Genomic DNA, 21,164 nt, shown 5'->3' on the forward strand with positions numbered 1-21,164 from the left:
AAGATTACGCTAGATGGTGCCAGTTCTTGTTTGTTGAAATTGTATTTGATTGGAGGGTGTTCTGGCACGTCTTCCCTCTGTAGCTCTTCTTTTTGATTCAATTTTGTATCTTCCCCACAGGCTCCACCAGCGAATTAGTGGATCTATATGGGCTCAGCTTTCCTTGCCAGAGCTGGAACATCTTCTTTGTGAAGGTATTATGCAGGAGCCTTGACTACAATCCTATGACCATGTGTTCCTTCTTTTTTTTTTTTTTGTTTAAGAAGTTTTTATTGAATTTACAGAGAAAAAGAAAAAGAAAAAACAAATGATACAATAAAACAATTATTACAATATAGCGCCATAAGAGATATTATATAAACGAAGTTAGTTTATAATGACTAGGTCAACAAAAGGAAAAAAAGGATCAATAATAGGGTAAATTAAGGAAAATGGGACTGGAGAAGGGGATAGGAGGAAAAGAAGGGAGGAAGAGAGGAAAGACCAAAGAGGTGAGGGGGGGAGAGAAGAGAGAAAGCCAGAGAGAGAAGAGAATAAAAAGAAGAAGAATTACCGCAAGGGAAGGTGCGAGGAAAGATAAACAGTAAAAGGAAGCCAAAGAAGATCAGTTTTGATTTTTTGGGGGACAGAAGAGGAGGAAACTGAAGCAATCCTGTGTTCGTCACAAATAAAATTCCACCAAGTAATTGACGACAGTTTAGAATTATCTTTCCATGCAGACAGTATCACTTTAAAAGCTAATGCAATAAAAAGGTCAAATAACCTAGAACAAGGTAAAACAGTTTCCATATCAGGAGCTAAAGAGCCTAAAAAGATATTTACAAAAGATAAGGTTGCATTAAAGTTGAAAACTGACATGCATACATTCCAAATTGAATTCCAAAAAGATAGAACAGATGCACATTCATATAACTGATGGACTAATGTGCCAGTTTCGGTAGAGCAGGACCAGCAAAGGGGAGAGGATGTGGGGGAAAACTTACAAATAGTAACAGGAGTAATAATGGCTCTATGATACAGAAAAAACAGAGATTGGGTTATCCTGGCTGCAGCCGAAACTTTAAATAATTTCGACCATAGTTTGTCCCAACTTTCAATAGGAAGAGAAAAGGACAGGTCCATTTCCCATGCACTTTCAATGGTGATTTTAGAACGAACATTGGCATTAGATAACAATAACTTATAGACAGTGGCAGCTTTGAGTTTATGCGCCGGGAATAGAGGATACAATGGTGAAGAGGGAGTTAAAGAAGGTGGGACTGATGGGAGAGAGTAGGTAGCCAATTGGGTTTGTATAGCATTAGAGATAATAAGGTATTCCTTGTGGAAGGAGTCAGGTAGCTGATATCGTGTTTGTAATTCCTGGAATGAGATGATAGAGAACCCATTCAAAAACTGATGGACAAAAATGATCTCCTTTTCCTTCCAGTATTTGTAATAGAAAGATCTACCTTTGTATTTAAGAAATTTGTTATACCACAAGGTAGAGGCTAAAAAACATTGGATAGGGGATAGGTCCTTGAGAAATGTATTGCACAGCAATTCACGGGAGTATTTTAATACAGGGTGTTTAGACAAAAAGGTGCAGTTGGACATAAATGTAACATGCTGAAACTGGAATTCTTTTAGAAGCGATCGCTCAAAGATAATCCAACGAGGTATAGGCGCATCCCCAAAATCGAAGGCCAATGAGAAAGATTGTTTAATCAAAAAAGCAGAGTGGTATATTTTAAAATTAGGGAAACGCACACCCCCCTCTTCCTTGGGGCGAATAAGTTTGTTTAAGGCTATGCGGGAGCGTTTATTGTTCCATAAAAATTTAATACATAAAGAGTTTAATTGGGAGAAAAACGTGTTAGGGATTTTGACAGGGAGCATAGAAACCGTATAAAGAATATGAGGAGTGACCATCATCTTAATAGTATCTAGTCGACCCCACCATGACAAAAATAAGGGGGACCACACGAGGAGAAGGGATTTCAACTTATTCATTAGTGCGTTAAAGGTGAATTTAATAGTGTCCGCAATATTGGAGGCAAACCAAATGCCAAGGTATTTAATTTTGGAGGGACACCATGCAAAGGCTGTATCCGCAAACATGAATTGATAACAAATCGAATTTAAAGGAAGAACCTCCGTTTTGGTTAGATTGAGTTTGTACCCAGAAATGGAAGAGTAAAGATGGACTTCTTCTAAAAAGGGGGGAAGGGATTCACTGGGATTGGACATGTATACCAATATATCGTCCGCGTAGGCAGATATTTTAGTTTCAACAGAAGCAGAGGCAAAACCTTTAATATTGGGATTGGTTTGAATACGCTCAAGGAAGGGTTCCAAACACAGGATAAAAAGTAATGGGGAAAGAGGACAGCCTTGCCTGGTGCCTCTGGATAGGGGAAAAAATTGAGAGAATTGGTTATTAACAAAAATACTTGCCCTCGGACATGAGTATAACAATTTGATAAAGGAAATAAAATTAGGGCCAAAACCAAACCATTGTAAGGTGTGAAACATATACTGCCAATTTATACGATCAAATGCTTTTTCAGCGTCCAGAGACAAAGCAGCCAGAGGATTTTTATAATTTTTACCATGGGATAAGATATTCATGAACATTCTAGCATTATCGGAAGCCAGTCTACCTTTGACAAAACCCACCTGGTCCGTCTTGATCAGAAGGGGTATGATAGAATCAAGTCGGGATGCAATAATCTTAGCAAAGATCTTGCAGTCGTAATTGATAAGGGAGATTGGGCGAAAATTTTTACATAAAGAATGGTCCTTGTCAGGCTTAGGGATAATGACGATCAGGGCATCCATAAAGGAGCCTGATGCTTTCGCATCAGCAATGAAAGAATTAAACAGCTGCAATAATTTAGGGGCAAACAAAGATTTGAAAGTACAATAAAACTCCACCGGTAATCCGTCCGGGCCGGGGGCTTTTGATTTCTTTAAAGCTAGAAGGGCGGTAATAATCTCTTGAAGGGTAATATCCGCCTCTAAGGCAGAAAACTCAGCATTCAGAGATGGGGGAGCAGGAAGTCCAGAAAAAAACTTCTCAAGATTATGAGAGGAGGGGAATGTGTCATCTGAGTAAAGAGATCGGTAGTAGTCATGAAACACCGCTGCAATTTCTTCATCAGAGGACACCAGATTATTGGTGGATTCATCCAAGATAGGACCAATGGTCTTACGTTCAGAGCGAATTTTTAAATAATTCGCTAGCATTTTACCTGCTTTATTTTGCCCTCCGTGAAATTTAGACTTAATTCTAAGTAAAACATTGCAGGCGTCAACAGTGGCAATTTTGTTAAGGTTGGTTTTGGCTGTAATTAAATCCCTAAGTGAATCAGCATTTTTGGAAGAAAAATAGTCATGCTCTAATTTTTTCAACTGTTGTAATTGGTCTTTATACTTTTTCGCATTGGCCTTTTTCTTCCGGGACACAAAAGAAATAGTAAAAGCACGGAGCGCCGCTTTAAAAGCATCCCAGTTGTTAGAGGTGGAAGTGTCTGATGGGTTGTTAAAGGTGAAAAATTCATTAATAAAGGAGGTGACTTCTTTAATATAAGTTGTATCATAAAGTAGGTGAGTGTTAAACTTCCAGCGATTATATTTGGTGGAGGTGAGTGAAAGGTCGAACATAGCATAGACAGGGGCATGATCTGAGATAAAAATAGAGCCAATTTCAGATTTTTGGATACAAGGAAGAAGGGATTTGCTAACCAAGATATAATCAATTCTGGATCGGGTTTGGTGTACATTAGAAAAGAACGTATATTCCAACAAATCAGGATTACAGGTTCTCCAGACATCATACATTGGACGAGAGGCAATGGCCGATTGAAAGGATTTATGGGTCTTATCCAGTTGAAATTTGTACTTAGATAAGCGATCCGAGAAAGGATCCAACCATTGATTAAAATCGCCTGCTACAATAATATTGGGACAATCAGCTGTGGAGAGGAGAATTTTGATATCATTCCAAAATTTGGGATCAGGTTTCACAGGGCCATAAATGTTTAGCAAGATTAACGTTTTATTGTGTACAACAACCTTGGCCATTACCCATCGACCTGCGTCATCATTTTGAGAGGAAACAATTTGCACAGATAAAGTTTTGTGAAACAATATGGCAACCCCCCCCTTCTTGTCAACAGCAGGGGAAAAAACAACTTGGCCTACCCATTGCCTTTTTAATTTCAGTGACTCGACGTCATTGCAGTGAGTTTCTTGAAGAAAGGAAATTTGGGAATTAAGCTTAGATAAATGAGAAATTACCTTTTGTCTTTTAACCGGGTTTCCAAGACCACGAACGTTCCACGTAACAAAATTACACATACGCGAGGGTCAGGGGAATGTGATACACATGGTGTGGAAATACTTCGGAGACACAACGACACTGGAAGACAAAATGCGCATAAGGGTTACACAGGGGAACAACAAAACATAAAACTACCGTAATAAGAAGAATCAACAAGCCTTTGACAATGTAATAAATAAGAAGAAGTCCAAAAGCACCATATTCATGAAGAAATGAAGGGAAAAGAGCAAAGAGGAAACATGGAAAAACTCGAAAGAAGAAGAGAGAGACGCACCGACCAGAGGAAGACTGAAATAAGAAAGAGCGCGAAGGAGCAGGGAAGGGAAAAAAGGTGAGCAGAGGAAAAAAGCATAGGAAAGCAAAGACGGAAAACAGGTCAAGGAAAAGAGTCCAGACCTGAAAGACATCGATAGAAAAGTAAAGTTGGAGCGTGATGAGACCGGAGAGAAGACAGCGGTATAATTCACATGGGTACAATTGGAAGCAGGACATAACGTAGGAAATCATATAGCGGGAGCGAGATATGAGAAGGGGAAGAAAGAATTTGAACAGGAATAAGCAGCAACAAAGAGGGAGAAACGTGATTAACAAACGTACAATAAGCAATAAGCACTAAAACATAAGGAAAGCTATGTATGAGAGGAATCTAAGGTAACCAGAAAAAAGCTGTTAATAGCTGTTCAGAGCACTACACTGAAGTAGCAAAAAAGAAGCGTTCAATGATTTGTGTCCATATTCCGAGAGGAGATGTTATTGAGAAACAGTTTCAGTTTTCCCGGGTCATCAAAGGATCTCGTCTGGCCGTCGTGGGTGATCTTGCAGATGGAGGGATGAAGTATACCATACTGGACGTTCAAGAGCCTCATTTGTGGACGCAATGCAAGAAATTCTTTGCGACGAGCATTGGTCGCATTGGAGACATCTTGTGAGATAAAAATATTGTGTCCAGACCACGATAGGTTACGTTTGAGTTTAGCTGCTTTAAGAACAGTCATGAGTTCTGTGAACTCCAAAAACAGCATAATAATACCACGAGGTTTGGTGGAATTCGGTTGAAGGCGACCTAAGCGGTGAGCTCTTTGTATATTCAAAGGTGTAGATGACTGAAGGCCCAAGAGGTCATGAAGGAATTTTCGAAGGAAAAGCAACATATCAGGACCCTCAATATTCTCTGGCAAGCCAAAAAGACGGAGGTTGTTCCTTCGATTACGATTCTCCAAGTCCTCAGTATGCAGCTTCAATTTATGAATCTCTTGTTCCAATAACGGAATTTTTGTGGTAACATCTTGAACGTCACTGACGCGTTGTTCTAACTCAGTCACCCTACCTTCCATGACAATCCATCGGTCCTCAATTTGTTGCAATTTTTCGTTTGTGGCGGCCATAAAGGGTTGAAGACCACGCACTTCCTCTAGTATGTTATCCAAAACTGGGCTTTGCGAAGAAAGAATAGGCGAGGGCGGATCATTCTTCAGCCTTTTAGGCTTGGCGCCAGAAGAGGACGGTTTATTTGGAGGATGGGAGTCATTAGACATCTTGGCAATTTGACGAGATGCTTTTTTGGCGGGAAAAAGTACACGGAATTCTCTCATACGCTGTACGGTTTGACAAAGACAATCATAAAGCCACTATAGCATCACCTTAGAACAAAAAGAGAAAGATACACAAAGCTGCAATGCATCCAGCCTGTGGCTCTGAAGATACCGGAACATAGGGGTTAATCACGGCTCCTCTGAAGAAAAGACAGAATTATGAGACCTTCTCCGGGGAGAGAAACGATATAGAGCAAGCATGGCCAGGGGCTACTGGCGACTGTTGAAGATGGAGCAGACTCCCTCTCGAAGAGAAAGGGAGCAGTAAAGCATCAAAGCATGACTGGATCCAGGAAATACGTGCGCGGTGTTTCAGGAATAGAATGCCGGCGCCTCGATACAAAATGGCCGCCGTCGGGCATTACCTCAGGAACTCAAACCGCCACGTCTCCGAGGGATAGGAGTGGTAAAAACAGCCAGCGAGGAGCAATTCAGAATCACGCCATGTTCCGCCGGTAAGTTCTTCTGGAGACAGTGCCCGTAGCTCGCTGGGAAGTCTTCCACACAGCTACATAGCACCGCGTCCGAGCGGAGCTAACGGAGATCCGCCATCTTCCCTCGGCGTCCAAGCCACGCCCCCGTGTTCCTTCTTTTGAGTCACAGGCAGATGTGCCGGAGCTGGGTGGGGAGCGGGACACAAAGACATTTTCTTGAATGCAATATCAGTTCAACACCTGACACACAACCCCTTGGCTTAAAATAGATAATGCATTTAGGAGGGAGAGAGGAGAGACCAGCTGAGGAAGACGGACAGTAAAAGGGAGACAGCTCACTTTTTGACCACCCATATTCCCATAAAAATACAATATAGCAGCTTTCAGAGTGGTGTAGGCTCCTCTGCCACTGAGGTTAGAGGGTGGTGAGCGTACGAGTGCTTAAAGGAGAGACCATCAGTGGCAACCCTAGCTATCTATGGTGATGACCTTAGGGCACAATGGTGAGCCCGAAGGAGTGCTAAGAAGCACAGCTGGATATGTGGTCCATGGCCTAACCAGCAGGCATGATCTGGAGGCACCTGGCTTGGTGTATGTGGATGGGCAGATATGCCAGTGGAGGTGCAAGCTGTAAGGCCCTGTATCCTGGACTCTGGAGCATTTCAGGGCTGCATTTCCCCATCACCTACCTGATCTCTTCCCTTTGGTAGGATCAATACTGGAGACTGAGGAGAGTGAAGGAGTGAAGTGAGTGAAGGTGGTTGCCCTTCCCCCAGTAGCAGATTGTAAAGAAATTGGCCCACTTCCCTCCCTCTTTGGTCCATCCTCCATGAATAAAGCAGAACATGGAAATGGACAAAAGAGAAATAAAGAGGACTTTTTGTTTAACTTGCACACTCAGAGGATTAGGGCACAAGGAGACGAAGGAAGAGCCTCTAGATAATCTGGATCTTACTAAGCAGAAAAGCTCTGTTGTGCCTAAATGATGCACCGAATGGAGGTTTTGACTTGGAATAGAAGCAGCAGTAAAGACACTGGAGCACAAACATGAGGGGATCTTACGGTTGTGTACTGAGAGTGGAGCGATTCTCATAAAGAGGGTACACCAAATGATGAGACAGATGAAAGAAGTCATAAATAACTTGATGGACTTCAAGAACTGTGTTATTACCAGTACTGTGCAACTAGAGGCTAAACTTAGGGCTTAACAAGATAACGAAGGGCAATACAGCTTGGAGTGCTGGGCATCCCATCATCATTTACTGCAGAGTCGCTTGCAGCAGTGATGAAAAAAGGGGCTGAGAGAGGTCCTAGAGTCACATGTGGAGGAGGGAACGAGTATTGTGACCAGGCATTCAGGTTACCTTCTTGACCCCAAAGTACACAGGTTGCCTTCAAATGCTTGACAGGACAACTCAAGTGGACTTGTTGCAGTGAGCAGAAAGGAAGCCATGTTCTTCTCACCCTAAACTTATGACATAGCAGCATTGCCAGAAAAAGGGAGTTAATGCTTGTTAAGAGGGATTTGATTGCCAGGGAAATTGACGCATCTGCTGGGTATCGGGTAAAAGTACAGTGACTTGTTTTCCTGAAGGTGGAGGTGCATATTATTCTTTGTGTGCCAGGGTAAGGGTGAGAAATGATTGTGAAGTGCAACACAAGTTAGCCATATGGGGTTGGGAGGCTAATTTCGGACTGGACTGGTAGGCCCAACCACACCGACGGGCCCACAGACCTGATGGAACACCTTCACTTCAAGATATAGACCAACCCGAACACCACCCAGTGAGGCACCCTCATCTACAGACACCCAGACCCTGCACATATGTCTCCGACTCCATCACCGACATCATCACCATGCAAGCCATCACCTCCACCGACCACACCTTGCTGGGAGACTTCAACTTCCACCTCGACAACCTACAAGACCCCAACTCCTCCTCCCTCCTGGACAACCTCCTCAACATCGACTCAAACAGATCGTACCAGAACCCACACACTCAGCAGGACACACCCTCAACCCCACCTTAACAGCAGGAAACTCCATCACCTTTAGCCACACCTCCGAACTCCAATGGATGGACCATTGTTGCGTCCACTTCACCTTCAAAACCAACATCACCCGCAAACGTCTACACCAGCTCCAAAGCATAAATTGGAACAAGATCCCCGACGACCAGCTCACCACCTCCTTCGTCAGCTCTATACCCACCGCCACCAACGACCACCCAACCACCGCCACCCGAACCCTGCACAATTGGCTCACCGACTGCACCAACACCAGCGCTACCTCAAGAAAACTACCAACCCACACGCCAAGAGAGCCAGCCCACCACAAGCTCATCAGATACACAAGAAAGAAAGCACTCCAGGACAGAATCCCCGCCCATGCACACAACAGCAAAGAACTCTTTGGCATAATCAAAGAGTTCGCCCAACCCAACAGTGAGACAACTGACATCCCCCTCCCAGGATCTCTGCGACAGACTCAGCATCCTCTTCCACCATAAAATCAGGACCATCTATGACACCTTCGATGACGACAACCTACATGCAGAACCTACACCCAAATCCAAATCAACGCCGTTTCCTCCTTCTGTTCCAACACCCTCCATCCCCTACAAAAGACCTTCAACTGAATTCCTCTCGAGCACAGGAAAACCGTCACCCACGCCCTCATCAGCAGCAGACTGGACTACGGCAACGCACTCTATGCCGGGATCAACAAGAGCCTCACCAACTCCAGAATGTCCAGAACGCCTCCGCCAGATTAGTCCTCAACCTGCCTCGCCACTGCCACATCACCCAACACCTGCGGACACTACATTGGCTCCCCGTAGAGAAGAGAATCACCTTCAAGCTTCTCACCCACACCCACAAAGCACTCTACAACACCAGACCTACCTACCTGAACCATCGCCTCTCGTTCCACGCACCCCAAAGATCCCTCCGCTCAGCCCAGCTCTCCCTTAACACGGTGCCATGCATCAGGAAGACCAGAACAGGAGGCCGTTCCTTCTCCTTACTCACGTCCAGGGCATGGAACACCCTCCCTCTCCATCTCCGGCAGACACCAACACTCTCTAATTTCATGAAGGACTTCACGACCTAGCTCTTCAACGAATCAAAGTGAACATCCAGGAGCTGCGCCCCCCCCTCAGCGCCTTGAGACCCTTCATGTGAGTAGTTGTTCATGTGAGTAGTTGCGCTTTAATAGCCCTGATTGGTTGATTAATTGCCCTCTGCTTGAGAGGAGGAGGGTGACAGTAGAGCCCAGATTTCACTATGGTTTTGCATTGGGCTGCTTTACCTTTGTGGCACAGCCCGACACACATTTTTCTCATTTACTAAGCCATGCAATGCCACTTTGCACAGTTTAGTAAATACATAGTAATACAACTTTGTGTCGAGGAGGCATTACATGGGCTGAGCATTTGCATTCCCAAGCATTCACCTATGCATTTAGACAAAAACCCAGATTTACAAAGACTTGTAATCGTGGTTTTACGGCAAAATGGTGCATCTACCCAACAGAGGTGTACTGAGGCAAAATATCTTTATTTCTCCTCATTGCGCCTTCTTTCCATGTTTGCTGCATTCTGCAGCACACACAGAAAGAGGAATATGCCTCTGAGAATTATTGTACAGGAACATTTTCCTTCCCGCACAAAAACAATCCTGCCCATAGTGCTGGCACCCTCGTACTATGGGTCAAGGGTACCTGCGTTGGTGCTAGACAGCACACAATGCACCGGCACAAGGAGGGAGCATGAGTGCTCCATATCTTTGTAAATATGGACCATATATTCCCCTTCCCTTTCACTCAACACAGTACTGCAAGTTCCCTTACTGTGCTATGTTGCGTAAAAAATAAGAAATGTACTGTACCCTCAGGTGTTGTCTTGGGGTAGCCTTTTCGTGAATATTTGTCTCTCTGTTGTCCCCGCTCATCCTCCTCTTGATCTTATGGCTACTGTGGAACTCGTTAATAGCAGTTATTGTATATAGACGATATCAAAAAGGTTAACCCAGCCAGTGCTTCATTAGATTCCATAATCAACAGGCCTTCAGTGGGATCTGGAGATTCTCTATACTAAACTTGACTGATAGTGAATTTTTCCTTTGTTTACTGTCTTAATAAATAATATTGAAACCAGTAACATTCCCACAAACCCGGTGCTACATACATCTAGGGGATCATCCACAAAGGGGTACCCTACCCCACATGTATGCCTCTCCTCCTCTCATCAACTCACTTTATGAATGGGGTTCCTGTTAGAACCAACTGTATTCACGTTTTGGACTACATTTACTATTCTTTCACGCAAAGCAAAGCAGCAAGACAATTTGCTGCGCTGCATTGCATCGTGAAAGGGAGAGGACAGAAATGTGGCATCTCAACTAAGACTTGCCGTGCTTCTGCTCTATCCCAGTGCTGGTCGCACTGTATGCTGCCTAGGGCCAATGCAGGCACCCGCGCGCCATGGTGCAAAGGGGCCTGTGCTATCCTTAGAGTCATATTCCGCTTCCTTTGTGTTCCACAGAATGGGGCTCACATGGAAAGAAGAAGTAAAGTGGAGAAATAAAGATATTTCGCCTCATTCCACCTTTGTTGGGTAGGAGGAACACCATTTCGGCGCTAACCCAGGTTGACATGTCTTTGTAGATCAGGGTTGCCTCAAAATGCATGGGTAGATGCATGGGAACGCCCATACTCCAACCATGTAGCACCTACCTGATGCAAAGTAACACACGGCAGCGCTATGCACTGGGTTGCGTTACTTTGTCTTTACAAAACCACGCAAATCGACTTTGCGTGGCTTAGTAAATGCCAAAGAGGATTTGACATCGGGGCTGTGCCACAAAAGCGATGCAACCCGACGCAAAATCTTAGTAATCTGGGTCTTGCTTTATAGCCTCATGTGTTGCCTGCTTCTAGTCTTCAATACCATTCTAGACAGTTACAGTGCGCTTTCTGACGACAGTGGCCTGTCCTTGCAACAACACAAGAATATTAGTTATTGCATCCTTTTCTAATCCAGCTGCTCTTTGTCTTTAATGATCAGATCCGTCCTCCGTGTATAATCCTTGACACCGCTCAGTAAATCTGGCAGCTTTTCATGCAGTAATCAGCACAAGCATGCCCTCGCCCTGGCTCTGCACGTCCACACCGGGTCATCAGATTAACTCATGATGTGCTCTCCTATGTTATCAGCTCTGTGGAGGTCAGCGCGCTCTGACTGGAGAGGCCCTGAGGCAGGTGCAGAGTCCCACAATCAAGGCCAGTTGGATCAAGTCCGGCAAAATGCAACTGCAGTTATCAGAACCCGCCACCAGGAGGTGCCCGTGCACACTGTATCAATACCCACTCATCAAAAGCCCACAGAATGGAATTCAATTGATGTGCTTTTGAAATAACTGCAAGGAGAGGTCAACTTTTTCAGGGTGCTGTATAAACCAACATCCCCAAGCCAGCAGCCCATGGAGAGAAGCATGCAGTGAATTATTAGGTCTCGCCTGACCCAGCGCATGCGCTGGTCTGGCGAGACTTATTGAGAGGGCTCCAAAAAGTGCTACCAGGCCAGCCTAGAGCTACAGTGCATGTGCGCGGGCGCGCGCGCCACTTTTACCGCGATTACTTTCACTTTCGTGGCCACACGGCCGCTTTGATGTTTGATCGCGATCACTTTCACTTTTGCGGCCGCATTGCCAATAGGTCTCGCTTTTGGCACCTTATAAGTGTTTAGTTATGCAACTGTTGCATGGCTAAACACTTATAAGGTCCAAAAGGCGAGACCTATTGGCTATGCCAATGCTTGTTTTTCTTCTCACAAGGAAAGCTTTATTCTACTTTTCCCTTATAATTCCCTCACAGGATGGGGAAACATGTAATGCATGTTTGCCATACAAATCCCGTTAGACCTCACCTTGTTGCGCAGCTATTTTATCAAAAAAAGAAAAAGCCGTTTTTTATGATGCAGAAAAAATCCCCTTATGATACTCAACTAAATCCAATTGTTCCATTAGGGCCATAACATTGGGGGCAAATGTTCCAGCGCTCGCACATGTGAAACAATGTCCAAGACTCCTCAGCTAGTTACATTTCGGTAGCTATAACCCCCTGCAGCTGCTGGCCCTCTCTCCTCTTTTTCATACAATGCTGTTTCCCTTTCATGGGCGACCCGGCTGCAACGGATGAGCCTTACTTTTTATCTGCAGGGGTAAAGGGAACTCGCGGCCAGACAGAGGGCCATATTATCAAGAATGGCGATAACATTATCGCCGCTTTAGCGATAAGGGGCTTGATAATATGCCCTAGAGAATACCAATCGAAGTTTAATGACCTTCACACCAGAACCTGGGCTTCCATTGGAATTCACAATGTTATCGCCATTCTTGATAATATGGCCCAGAGTCTTTCCTCCTCCATGCCCTGTTTTTCTTCTTCCTAAGAGGCCATGAACCACACCTCTCACAGACACCACTACTGCTGCCCTCCTCGTCAGTACAAGGTTGACAGGGATCCATGAATGGACCCCGAATATCCATATGGGTAGACTGCCCTGACCCACAGCGCCTTATATTTCCTGGCAGCATCAAAGCTAAACTCAAGTTCATAGGGGCAGATTTACAAGAACTGGGGCATACCTGCATATTAGCAGGGATGCGCCAGTTAATTTGCGACACGTAAAGAAACCCTTGCGCCACCATGGATGCGCCACATTTACAATGCGGCGCACTGTGGCGCAAGGATAGACAGATGCGTGACGCATCTGTTTGGCGTAAGGGCAGCGCATTGCTGGAGTCGTGTCGTAAGTACGACGCAACTACATCAATGGTTAGGAATGCCTATTCCTAACATGATGCGTCACTCCTTTACGCCTGCTTCAAGCAGGCACAAGGTTTTGACGCAGTGGTGTGGTAAAAGTGACTCAGTGAAATCTTGTAGATTTCACTCTGTTACTTTTATGAGGCTTTCCTGCGTGGGAACGCCCACCCTGCATACATTATACCTGATGCAGGTATAATGTAGTGCAGGGCTTTACAACGTGACGCATCTCCCTAGATGCGTCACGTTGTAAATATGTTGCAACGTAGCGCATTGTTTATGATGCCGCTGCGTCACAGAAGTGAAGCAATGGCAGTAAAAAGTGGTCGCAAGGGGCTTGTAAATCTGCCCCTAAGTTAGTAATCTCCAACAGGCACCACTGAAGTCGACTTCATATTCAGACACAATCTAGGAATCCTATCTCCTCTCAGCCACTGTCAGGGTGGTGAACTTGTCAGAGACTGCGAATGTCCAAGCACTACAAGAGATTCCTTAGTGATCTGCTGTAATAGCATAGGCAACTCCCAACATTTCCAAATTCTACAGAGTTGATGCTGTCCCATGATAAATACACAACCTCCATTCATAATTTCACTTTACGTCCATACATCTAGCCAGAGCACCACACCTCATGACATCTGAACATGGCCGACTCTAGAGCGGTTCCACTGGTGTCACCGTACCTGGCGCTGACTTCAGGTGGGGGCACCTGTTTGGAAGTATATTCTGGTTTTAAAAGCCCCTCCTGACACATTCCTGGCCTCCAGAAATTTCCAGGCAGCAATAAAAATGTCAAGATAAATCTGGTGATTAATGTTCTTCCTGGAGAGAGATCAGAGTTTTCTCTAGCGGACGTTTTGACTCCGTAAGGTAGCACAGAGGGTTAATTTGCCTGCTGCAAAGCATATGTACAATGCTGATCACAAAGTGCATATAATGTAAATAGGTCAGTAGGTTACTGTTTTTGTCAGAGAGATCCTTTTGTTACTTGCATTTTGTAAGTTAAAATCCTAATATAGGACAGTAAGCTAAAGAGCTGCATGCAAACTGCAAGATATAGGTTAAAGCATTACACAATTTCTCCCCCAGTCTTTCATTATCCTAATGTTGCAAAAATGGTTCATTTGGGTAGAAATCAATTGTTATTTGTGCAAAGAACCCCCAACCAAGGTGTAACGTTTTAAATTCTGTGTGTTTGCTCCTCCAGACCAAGCACTCTTAAACTATACTGCCTACCAGTATGGATGAGACGTGACTCCTAAGCCTTGTGGTTCTCTGTCTGATGTAACATTTCCTATACACAGATTCATACATGTATGATTGATTGTCTCTGTGCAAAGTGTGTGTGATGTAAAGTGCTCTGACACCCTACACTGGTATGAATGGCACCATGAAACTAAACTAAATGAGAGAGAGTGGTTATGGAGACTTGAGGGGCACTGCTAAAGGGTGGTTGTGAGGGAATCCATGGCGGAGGTGTTCATTGGGAGGCGCTAACATGCATTGTCGCACGAGGCCTCACCAGCACTAAAGCCGGCCCGCTGATCTGAAGGAAGTTTTTACTGTGAAATATGATTTTTGTCACCCTAGTAGCCCTTATAAACTACTAAGAGTACAAGATGTGTCATTTTTAGTGCTGCCCCGCATACTATCCCTATGACAATCTACTCCTGAAGACAAGGTGAAAGAAACTGTGGCAGATTTCCCTTCCCAGTTAAGAGGATACTGGAGTCAAACAAGTACTTTTGTTTTGCCCTCATCTGTCGGCAGATGCTGGTTTCACTTCTACGAGGGCAGCCCGTCCAGCAGGGCCTTTCTCTCCCACCCAGCGATGAGAAGGAACCTCAACTACACGTCCCTTTGGACCGAGCGGCCCCAGTAAGTTAGCCCTGTGGCAGAATCATAGGACAAACCCATCTGCCTCCCTACTCCTTCTAACCCCTCCCTTCCTGAATTCTGAATCCACCCCTCCCCGACCACTCATCTACCAAGTTCCACATTTCCATTTGCGACCTATGCACCCAACTCTCATAACCTCTTGTGCCCATTCCATAAAGTTCGGGGAGGAGGTGGCGGCTGAAGAGGCCCACTTCTTACCAAATATAATACCAGTGGTTGCTGTTCCTTCATTAGACCAATTGTGGCATCACTCTCCTTGCTCTTAACTAGAATCCCCAAAAATACCAGTGATGGGCCTACCTTGTAACTTCTGTCCTGTATCTTACTCATACAGGACATTTACACCCCCTTGCGTCAATCTCTTTTACATGGCGCTAAACATACAAGTTATTTGTGAGCGGCCAGAACAGGAGAGCAGCATCCTGTTATTTTTCCATGGAAAGACCAAGCAATATAGTTGAAAGTTAGGTTCTTCTAAACCTCCCTTCTCCTTTTTCCAACGCAACTTCCTCCACCCACCACACCCCCCGGCCCGGATAAAACTTCTCAGCTCGCTCTGTAGTTCGTTAAACCAAATCTCTTACAACATAATGGGATTGCCTCAAATAGGAAGGTAAACTTGGGTAGCATAGACTTCTCAACAATGTTCGGGGCATATCAGCAACAACCGGCGATAATTATTGCTAAGCGCACTTAGCGCTAGGATAATTATCGCCGGATCACGTGGAATTTAATCGCTGAGATAGCGTGCTATCAGCAACTCTTATCTCCAAAGCGATAAAATTCCAAGCGCTAACTGCCAAATGTGAGATTATCGCTGGAAATCCAGCGATAATCTCACAAAGTTTGGCGATAGGTTGTTGATAGGGCAGGGCAGACTTAGCCATGATATCCACCTTACATTGGATATAATGGCTAAGTCAAACTAAAAGCAGGCGTAAGGAAAGTAGCAATAACCAAGGTTAGCGCTACTTTTCTTATCGCGATGCTTGTTAACGTGCCCATTGATAATTGGAGAAATGTCGGTTAGCGACATTTCTCCAGTTATTTTGGGACGGAATACCCACTTTGCATCTCATTAGAGATGCAAAGCAGGGCGTTATGGGAAAGGGAGCTAATGCAAGGATTCACGTGATAGCGTGACCTTGCTAATAAGGTGATAAAATTATCGCCGCTTTTCGTCCGAAAATGGACGCAAAAGCGGCGATAATTTTATATCGCCTCCTTGCTGATATGCCCCTTAGTTCTTCAGAGGGAGGTTTATCCAGGTTCTCAAGACCTTTCTAGTCTCTGTCATTACTTTAATGCAAATGCACCTGTGCTAACGTCTCCAGATCATGTGTCACTTGAATGCCTATGTTTCTAATTTCTTTTTTCACTAGGTGGCCCTCCAATGGCATGTTCCATAGCATAATCTGGATTTTAGTATTGTTAACAGAATATCTAGAGATGTCACCATTTTTTTTATAATTCCCTCTATAGTGGGGTGAGAAATGACCAGGTCCGACGTAAAAACCTTTAGGTTGTCCACATTCAACTCCGAACCACTATATTGAAATGGTACAATGCCTATGCTGCTCCTCAACCTCCTTGTCAGTGGCTCTATGTATAAATTAATTAGAAGTGGAGACAGAGACAGAGAGCAGCCCTGTCTTGTGCACCTCTGAATTCTGATTTCCCTTGTCAACCTACCATTGACAGCAATACTAGCCATGGGTTCCTTATAGATCAACTCAACTATCCTAAAAAACCTGTCTCCAAGTCCATTCATCCTAAGTACCATATTCAGATACTACCAGCTCACCCTGTCAAAGGCATTGGCTACATCGAAGGTCAGAATATCCAATGGAAGGTTCCAAGCAGTTGCTTATCGATTGACCCATAGGTTAACTCATGCAAGTGTTGCCCACTGATGAACACCTTCTGACCTTTGTGAACAAAACAGCCAATCACCTTGCCCAGTCCTTTTGCTAAAATCCGCGTAAAGAACTTATAATCGCAGTTCAGCAGGGAGATTGGTCTGTGTGATTCACAGAGTTTGGGGTATTTATTTATTGTTGGGATAATGCTAATAATAGCTTTATTACATGACCTATTAAGCCTGCAGTTGTCGGCAGAAGCGAACGCCTCCTCTTATGCTTCCTGCGCTGCTATTTGCTATATTGAAAATATTGTTAAAGAAACTCTAACACTTTTTAGGCTTGCTGCGCATTTTACTAAGGAAATTCAGATGTTGCACTAACTTCGTTTTAATCGTCTTTTTAATCTATTGTGCCTACTTGTTGTGAGAAGCGGCCTCTGCATCTCCCCGGACCATCACAGCCATTAGCGGGCTGATTGTTGTGGAGAGAGCACTGCTCTGGCCCGGCCGGCGTGGGCTTATTTCCACTTCCGGTTGCCATCCTACGGCCGCCATCTTGCAAAGGGAGGCGGTCTAGTCTTTTCCTCTCCCTGTTTCAGGACTTACTATATAGGCTGCCCATGGTGCGGGAGCGCAGTGGGCGTGCCAAAGGCAAGCCCGTCTGCGCCCGTCTGCGCCCATCTGCGCCCGTCTGCGCCCGTCTGCGCCTGGACGCCACCAGACACCAGACATGCTGGTGGTTCCCAATCAGGGGTGCTAAGTTATACCAGGGAGTATTTGATGTCCATCGGTCAGCGAGTCAGACCATGTGGACAGTATCAAGGGGATGTAGCGGAAGGACCTTTTTGTTGTCCAAAATGTGGCTATAGCTTCTGCTCCTCATTTCCCCCTACCCCCTCTAGACCTACCATGAAAATACTACATCTCAATGTACGTTCCATGGTGAAACACTATATCGAGATTCATGACCTCATTGAGGACGAATCTCCGGATGTGTTTTTTATTACCGAATCCTGGTTGACTGATGTTTCGGGTGGCTGAACCTGGCCTCACTCTGCCCCTGGGGTTCAGTATTCTGACCCTCAACAGGGAATCTAGAGGTGGGGGTATAGCTGTTATTTTCAAAACTTGCTACCGCTGCACATTCATCAAGGAGGAGGTGGCCGGGTGCGAATGCGCTCGTTTTGCTATCTCCTTTAATGCACACTCCTCCATTTCTGGCCTACTAGTCTATCGCCCCCCCGGACCTATTTCTGACTTCAAGCCAGCCATTATTGAGGCTGTTAGCTCCCTAGTACTAACGGCTTCGAATTTCTGCCTTGTTGGTGATCTTAACCTTCACTTTGACCACCCCAATGACCCCGACATCAGCAGCTTGCTTGCTGATTTCGCTGCTTGTCAATTAAAACAGTGGGTAGTGGGCCCTACCCACTCGGCATTTCCTCGACCTGGTCTTTTCTAATATCCCCTCGCTTTTGGTTCAGACACCCAGCCCGGTGTGTTGGACTGACCACTTTTTAGTTACTTTCTCCTTTCCGATCTCCAAGTCCATACCCAGAACCAACCTCAAGGCTACTCTTAGACGTTGCTGGTATAAACTTAATATAAAAGATCTGTTTTCCATCCTGGCATCCTCCCCCCCTAGCCTAGACACTGATCCCGAACAAGCTTATAAAGCATTCTGTGACTGGATACTTCATGCTCTAGACACTGTGATTCCTGCCAAATGGTCAAAGGGTCGCTGTTTGAAGTCTTATCCCTGGTATGATGACTCTCTGGCAGCCTTGCATAGCATCTGTAAGAATCTAGAACAGGCCTGGAGAAGGGCCTACGACCCTGGGGCTAAAAAGCTGTACCAGGATGCGATTAAACGCTATCACAAGGCCATACATCAGGCGCAAACGGCCTACCTCTCTATCAAGATTAAGTCTAGCAAAAATCCTGTAAAAAGCATCTTTAAAATACTTAATGATTTCAAAACCAAGAAAGATCCTTCCACTCCGTGGATCACATCTGAACAGCAATGTGGAGCCCTATGGACCCTGCAGTCACATCAGATCCTCGGCCCACCATCACCCTGGCAGCCATCCCTCCTATCTCCCAAGACGAATTCCTTACTCTAAGTGAGAAGGTAAAATCGGGTTCCCCTATTGATCCCATGAGGCCTGCACAATTCAGAGATGCTTTACCTATTTTATTGACACCGTTACGTCAGATCATGAATGCCTCCTTCTCCACGGCGATTGTGCCCCTGTCATGGAAACAAGCAAGGGTGGTTCCCTTGCTGAAAAACCAACACTGGACCCAACTAAACCGGAAAACTTTCGACCCATATCCCTCCTGCCTTGGGTAGCAAACATTGCTGAGGCCCATACTAATAACATTCTCTCAGGCTATCTGAACAACATTGGTGCCTTTGACCGCTCCCAGAATGGTTTCCGCCTGGGTCATAGTACCGAGACCGCGCTTTTAGCTGTGAGTGAACATCTATGGACCATCCTGGATGAGGGACAAACTGTGGCTCTCATCCTGCTTGACCTCAGCACCGCGTTCGACACGGTCTCCCATAAGATCCTCGTGAGCCGCCTAGAGGAGGTGGGGGTGGTAGGTCCTGCCCTAGAATGGTTCCGCTCTTTTTTATCTGACAGATCATTCCAGGTCTTGGCCCCCCCTTCCTCTCACACGCTCATGTCATCAAGCAGGGGGTTCCTCAGGGCTCGGCATTAAGCCCTGTCCTGTTCAATCTCTATGTTCAACCCCTGGCGGCAGTGGCGAGGGATTCTTTCTTGACCATGGTTTCGTACGCCGATGATATGCAGCTGGTGGTGGCCCTCTCCGATGACCATACTCGGGGCACCGCGTATTTTCGGGGCGGCCTAGCAGCGGTCGCGCATTGGATGACCACCAACTGCCTTCATCTTAATGCCAACAAGTCAGAAGTGCTGCTGGTGGGGAGAGACAGGGGGCTCTGGAGCAAGCATTGGTGGCCGGCGTCTCTGGGCAGTGCCCCCACCCCTAAGCTGGTTGTAAAAACTTAGGGGTCTGGTTTGACTCTAATCTTGGGTTTCAGGAGCATACCAAGAAGATCGTTGGCACTTGCTTTGGTCTCCTCCGGGGTTTGAGACCTATGCTAGGCTTCTTTGATCCACCTACCCGCCGGCTGATTCTGTCTCGGTTAGACTATGCGAACTCACTCATGTTGGGTGCCAATAAGGCGGAAGTTACGCGCCTTTTGAGGATCCAGAATGCAGCTGCCCGAGTTTTATTGCAGCTCTCTAGAACTTGCTCTGCGACGGGTGCCTTGCGGCACCTGCACTGGCTGCCCATGCCTCAAAGAATTCAATTCAAGGCACTATGCCTGACCTTCAAAACCTTAAAGCTGCCCTCCCCTGAGATTTTGTCTAACTTGTTGATCCCCTATGTACCCACACGCCAGGTGCGCTCAGCCGAGCAATTCTTGGCAATGGTCCCCCGGGTGAAGCGCCTCAGAGCCGGGGGTCGTCGTTTCGGTACCTTGCCGCCAAACTATGGAATTCCCTCCCTGTTCATTTTCGTCGGCTAGATTGCCTGTTGTCCTTCCGTAAAGCTATCAAAACTTTCCTATTTTCCACGGTTGAGCTTTTGCTCCCTACTGACACTGCTGCAAGCGCCGGGACGCCTCTCCACTGAGGCAGCTGTGCGCTATACAAATATACCTAACAATAACAACAATGACTGTGAGAGGGCATTCCCCCAAAAATACTCTCTACCAATTTGTGAAAAACCGGGAGTACAAATCCTCAATGGCCATATACAACTCACTAGGAAGGCCATCAATGCCTGAAGCTTTACCCCTTTTACCCTCTCTCAGAACATCCTTAGCCTCCTCCTGAGCTATCTCTTGATTCACAAGGTGTGACAATCTTGCATCTAATTTTGGAAACAGGTCCTCTCCTAACCAACCTGCTGTGGGTTTTTCTGGGACTACCAACTCTTCCATGTGCAGCTCCCGATAGAAAGTGGTAAAAGCCTCTTCAATGGTATTATCATTAGTGGAGGCGTGGAATTTGAATAGGAGTAATTTAGCATTTAATTCCGACGGCAGATTTAAATCAGGACTGTAATGGTTTAAAACAGGGCTGGAAGAGGGAGCAGTCCCCTATGTTTAAAAACAACTGTAGATTAAACTTTAATCTGCAGTGATTTGAACATGGGAGACTGCTCACGCTTCCTGCCCTGTAAAGTA

The sequence above is a fragment of the Triturus cristatus genome, chromosome 5_1, assembly GCF_964204655.1.
Source record: "Triturus cristatus chromosome 5_1, aTriCri1.1, whole genome shotgun sequence".
Classification (NCBI taxonomy): domain Eukaryota; kingdom Metazoa; phylum Chordata; class Amphibia; order Caudata; family Salamandridae; genus Triturus; species Triturus cristatus.